This window comes from Phascolarctos cinereus, unplaced genomic scaffold (assembly GCF_003287225.1).
Source record: "Phascolarctos cinereus isolate Bilbo 61053 unplaced genomic scaffold, phaCin_HiC Scaffold_2;HRSCAF=192, whole genome shotgun sequence".
NCBI lineage: Eukaryota > Metazoa > Chordata > Mammalia > Diprotodontia > Phascolarctidae > Phascolarctos > Phascolarctos cinereus.
This window is the reverse complement of record NW_027555625.1, coordinates 30,657,220-30,663,209: the sequence shown is the minus strand read 5'-3', so window position 1 is coordinate 30,663,209 and position 5,990 is coordinate 30,657,220. Positions and strand designations below refer to the sequence as shown.

At 39.9% G+C, this 5,990-nt stretch overlaps 1 long non-coding RNA gene across 1 annotated transcript; it reads right to left on the bottom strand.

Moving 5' to 3' along the window:
- Positions 1-217: 217 nt before the first annotated feature.
- On the bottom strand, positions 218-5,400 carry LOC144455728 (uncharacterized). The gene is made up of 2 exons (XR_013484426.1): positions 2,401-5,400; positions 218-1,909 (listed from the first exon to the last, which is right to left on the bottom strand). It is a non-coding gene; the product is annotated as an uncharacterized LOC144455728 (long non-coding RNA).
- Positions 5,401-5,990: the final 590 nt, after the last annotated feature.

Here is a 5,990-nt window from a genome sequence, read left to right as displayed (position 1 = left end):
GATTTGAACTGAACCTATTTATTTGAGTGATCTTATTAATTTAAAGGGGAATTTCCAATTTCCATTTCACTTGGCCTTAAGATCATGAGAATAATAGGTGAGGGGCAAAGGTGTGACATGAGTGTATATAGTGCGTATTTTGGTATACATACAACAATTGCATATACAAAGACATAAAAAGAACAAAGCAAGTAGTAGTATGGGGGTAGCTAAGGAATTAAAATACATAGTAGCAGTAGGAGATTTAAAAAGAAAATCATACCAATGATGATTAGTATCTGAGATCACTAAATGAGAAGCTTCGACTAGTCTTCCTGCAGCTATAAGAGTCTGTATTCGATGTTCATTTAACGCGCGTTGGTTGGACTCTAATAACTTTTTGATTTCAGTCGACTGATTCAAGATGTTCATAAGGGGATATAGAGATAGAGACACATGAGGTAGAGGCAAAGATTGGGGTACCCAAGCAAAATTTTTAACTAGGTTAGTGTCTGGTGGAAAGTAAAAATCATTTCCTTGCCAGCGTAGGAAAGATACATTGGATAAGCAACCAGAAAATGGAACAGTAGTAACATCTACAGATAGAAGGTCAGAGTGATTATTAGAGGCTATACAAACATATTGAGTAGATACTTCATATATCATAGAAAAGTTACTCACTGGGTATAAAGTTAGATCACACAAATTGGATGAATGTGAGAGAAGGCAGGGTTCCATCTGCCGAGTCATCATCCCACAAACAATCCCTCCATTAGTTACAACACAATCAGACAGAGTATGAGTTACATTATACCAATCTATATAGTTTCCATAGATATAAGGTAAAGCAAAGTATTTATGTAAGACAAAAGGTATTACATGAAATTGACACATAACAGTCCAAGTTTAACTTGGTAGAGTATAATAGTTCCAGCGCACCAAAGTGGAGTGCATCTAGCATTCTCAGGTTTTTGCTTTTTCCATACATCTGACAAGTCAAGTATATCGTTCCATATGTGAGAGTTACCTTCCTGTAGTAATCTTTGGGCATTTTCCTTCTGTATGAGGGTATATAAGTTTTGCAAGGAACATTTAGTCCAATTAAATAAAACACCAATGTTTTTCATAAGGTGTAAATTAACGAGGATGCTATTATTAAAGACTTGTAAAAATTGGCCTTGATATTGTAATGTATTTTGGTGTGGCAGGATCGTTGTGGGTAACCATTGGGCATTCACAGTCAAAGCTTGAGAAACATCTTGTCCAGCACTGCGCAGTCTGCTAGCCAAGGTCTCAAGGTCTATAGAATTAACTATACCCAAACCAGTTCCTGCACCACCAAGTAATGTATCATACCAAGCTCTTTTTTTCCTGACACAACTTTCTAAAGAGGGAAAAGTTACATTATAATGAAACACTATTTTGTGTTGCAAGATAGAGGTGTTAGTACATGAGCGGGGACACGAATTATTCCAGGAGGTTTCGGAGTCACAGGTACAACCCATACTAATTGGTTTAGATATTCTTCATACAGCCCATTGGAGGTGTTACGACAATAAAAATATTTTCTGTCGTCCGCTTGTGATAGTGAGACAGTGTAGGTGGAGTTTACTTGTGTCCAATTATATGTTACAGATCTTAACCTTTTAGGAAAATATGGACTAGGTGGCCAACTTGTAAGGGTACAGGATATATTGGTACCGTTTGCTGCAGTTACAGTTAGATTAAAACTAGTTAAATTGATTCTCATTAGGGGAAATAAAGGGGCGTCCCAAACTTCTACGTTGAATGGGTATGACCAATTCATGATGTGGGTGTTGTTTTCACCAGCGTAGATGGAATCAGTACGCGGTCCTTGCTGAGGATTCCCCACTGGAATACCTGGAGTTCATGCCATAGTTAGCGTATAGCAGGCAAACACTGTAAAACACTTAATATCGTAAAAACATTTGGGTTAGTGGGACATGATACCATTTATCATCACCAGGGTATACTACTATGGCAGTATTAGTGTTTCCTTGTGCTATGAGCTCAGCTGGCCTTGGTCTATCAGATTGATGCTTCTTTATCCAAACTTTAGTACCATTATCACTCTGTATTTGTAGGGGGGTCCCATAATAAAGAGAAATAATATCTAGGGTTTTACAAGTGTTTTTCTGGGTAGCCCGTTTATAGGGGCAGGCAACTAATACCCCAGAGTAGGTGTCCACACAAGTGCAGGCATATTGACACCCCTGACTAACAGGTAATGGTCCAATATAGTCTATTTGCCAAATTTGAGCAGGTAAAGACCCTCTAGCCAATTCTCCAGTGATTTTCTTCGGCACAGGCCGATGAGCAAATAATTGACATTGTATGCAGTTTTGTACTATTTGCTTAAATAGATCCAGAGGTATGTTAATCCCTCTGTCTAATGCCCACCTGTAAGATGCAAGAGCGCCAAGATGTCCTGCGGTGATATGGACCCATTTTCCTAATTGTGTTTCATTTTCCTCTCTGGGGGTGACCTTTAAAGCTTTTCCTTGAAGTTTGGATAATTCATCAGCACGGGCATTATACTCACGTTCCACAGAATCTTGATTCACATGGGCATCTACATGAAATACAGATACATTAGTACATTGACACCATTCCCATATTTGTTCCCATAATTCTTTTCCCCACACATCTTTGTCTCTAATTTTCCATTCGTGTTTCTTCCAAATTGGCATCCAAACTGCTAGGCCATTGGCTACGGCCCAGGAATCAGTATATATATATAACATTGGCCACCTTGTTCCTTTTGAATTACTTGATAGACAGCCACTAATTCGGCCCATTGGCTACTCTGGCCTTCACCAGAGCTTTCCAAAATAGTATTGCATGAAGGGTTATAGGCTACAGCTTTCCAACATCGCTTAGATCCTATATATTTAGCCGAGCCATCAGTAAACCAAGCATGCTTCTTCTGCTCGGGGGTTAGAGAATCATATCCATTATTCCAAGAAACAGGTGATTGATCATAAGACTTTGGTGGTATATCAATATCATTTGAATGTTTTGGTAATTCTAATACCTTTTCATGCAAGGTGGAAATACCCGATCTGCCTGTCTTGACTCTATTTTGCAAATACCATTTCCATTTAATAATTGATGATTCTTGGGCATGTCCTATTTTATGTGAGGCGGGGGTCCCCATAATCCAACTCATAATGGGTATGGCTGGCCTCAATACAACTTCATGGTTTAAAGTTAAATGTTCTGTCTCTACCAGGGCCCAATATGCAGCCAATAATTGTTGTTCAAAAGGAGTATAATTTTGGCCAGCAGGTGGCAGTTTCGCGACCAAAATCCTAAAGGAACATTCCTGCCCTGTTGTTTTTGCCATAAACTCCAATCAGCATATCCATGCAAAACTGTAACTTGCAATTCCATCGGCCCTGGCTGTACAGGCCAAAGATCCAGGGCAGTTTGAATAGCTATTTTGGCTTCCTCAAAGGCTTTCGATTCTGTTTCCCCCCATTCAAATGCATACTTTTTCCGGGTAACTTTATACAATGGCTTCAAAATCTGACCTAAATGAGGAATGTGATTCTCCAGAAACCAAACAACCCAACGAACTTTTGAGCTTCTCTTTTGTCCCTAGGAGGTGAAAAATCTAATATTTTTTGCTTGGCCTTGGGGAGGATTTCTCTATGACCCTTATTCCAAATTATTCCTAAAAACTTCACACTTTGAGCTGGACCTTGAATTTTATCAGGATTAATCTCCCATCCCTTCTCCTTCATATGTTCTATTAGTTGAGTTAATCTTTTCTCTACCACCTCTTTATTCTCTGCCTGTATTAAAATATAGAGGTCAAACTCAAAAATTTTAGACAATCCTTGGGGTCTAGCCACACTCCTCCAGCTCCCCCATCACTTAATCTTACAAGCCAGGAGATTGCAGGCTCTCCTGATCGCTGTGAAAACCTACTAAGCAAATCAGTAATTTCTCTTTGGGAGTAATCTTCCGTGATTTCAGTCACCCGGGGTGGGTTAGCTCCCTCCTTTTCGGCTTTTCTCCTATCTATCGGCCGAGCTTCCCCGTCTACAACATCCGGAACATCTTCCTCTATTACTTCCCCCCACCTATCATCATCTTCATCCCAAATATCACCTTCCCAAGTATCAGGGTCCCAATTCATATTTGCTGCGGCGATTACAGCATGCACTTTCCTTTTACTCACCCTTCAAATTTTCTACACACACTCCTCTCTCCTACATGCTTAAACTTCCTTGCCTTTCTTTCTAATGATTTAAAATCCCCTTAAAACCTGTACATATCTCATTCCTTTCTAATTCTGACCTAACACTTCAACAATCCTTCCCAACTTGCCCTCTACCAACCATATAACCTAAGTAATAAAGTATTCTTCTCTCTTTCCCTCTCCCATCCACGCACTGCTTTGAAGCTGCTGTTACCTGGGGAGGGAGAGGGGGAGAATGAAGGCAACTTTTCAGAGTCCTGCTGCAGCCTTTGGCTGTCTGGCTGCAAACAACCCAAAAGGGAGGGAAATGATGTACTGGTCGTATCCCCCCATTATCCCTGCTGGCAACCGGCCCATCCGTCGCACCCCAAACGAGAACCCCCAACACCCCCAATCCTCACTAGGTCCTGTACACTGTGACCAGGTTTTTGCGAGCGAGGAAAACGGAGGGTCCTCCCAACCGGGGACCTCTACCGGAGCCCGGGGCTCTTAAAGAAAGGCATTTATACAGCGAATCCTGTTCGTGACGCCAATTTTGTATTAATAGGATTTAGTGAGGTTCGGATTCGCTCCTATAAATGACACTCTCCAATGCACCAGAAAATAATAGGAAATAGATAATTTATTTAGAAGAAGCAAAGCACAGATAGTTTGAATTTGCATAGAAAGCATAAATAATAAGAACAATCAATAATATAGCACCGATCAAGAGAGTCGGTAATGGAAGAGAATACATCACCAATTCAAGGGAACCTCCAAAGTCAATCAACGGCTGGGAGCCCCGTTGCAGCCAGTACAAACTTGAATTGTGTAAAGATTTTCCCGGGCGAAGCGTCCTTCCCGCGGGTGAGGCTCAGCGGGCTTACAGGACGCAGTGTTTTTATATTGTTCTAAACAAAGAAGGCTTGGGGCCAAGAACCCCTTTTTGATGCTTGCACTATTCATGGTTTGTCCAATACACATCTGACCTTAGCCACGCTCCCATCCGCCTGAGGCTTGGTATTTTGTTTTTTAATAACATCACGTCTCACAAGGAGAGGAGCCGACCCTCCATGTCAACGTGACCTAGGAATGGCTAGTTCCTGGAATGCTAGGCCAAGAACACTCAGGAGATATGGAACGGTCATGACCGAGATTTGAACTGAACCTATTTATTTGAGTGATCTTATTAATTTAAAGGGGAATTTCCAATTTCCATTTCAAAGGGTATAAGAGTAATATAGCTCTCTTGATTTGTAAATTATTAAATGTTAACTTTTTCCATATTCTAAAAGGTGAAAAGAAGCAGGACAAAAAAAAGAGGGCGAAAATAAAGTCAAAATAGGTTCATGATTTAAATATAAAAGCTGATACTATAAGCAAACTGGGAGAACAAGGAATAGTTTTCCTGTCAGATTTACAAAGAATGGAAGAATTCATGACCGAGCAAAAGATAGAGAACATTACAAAATGCAAAATAGATAATTGTGATTGCAGTAAATTGATTTTTTTTTGTGCACAAACAAAGCCAATGCAAACAAGATTAGGAGTAAAGTAGAAAACTGGGAAAGGATTTCTACAACCAGTGTCTCTGATAAGGGCCTCATTTCTAAAATATACAGAAAATTAAGTCAAATTTTTAAGAACACAAGTCATTCCCCAATCGATAAAGGTCAAAGGATAGAAACAGGCAGTTTTCATATGAAGAAATTAAAGGCATCTATAGTCACATGAACAAATGGTCTAAATCACTATTGATTAGAGAAATGCAATTCAAAACAACTCTGAAGTACCACATCACACC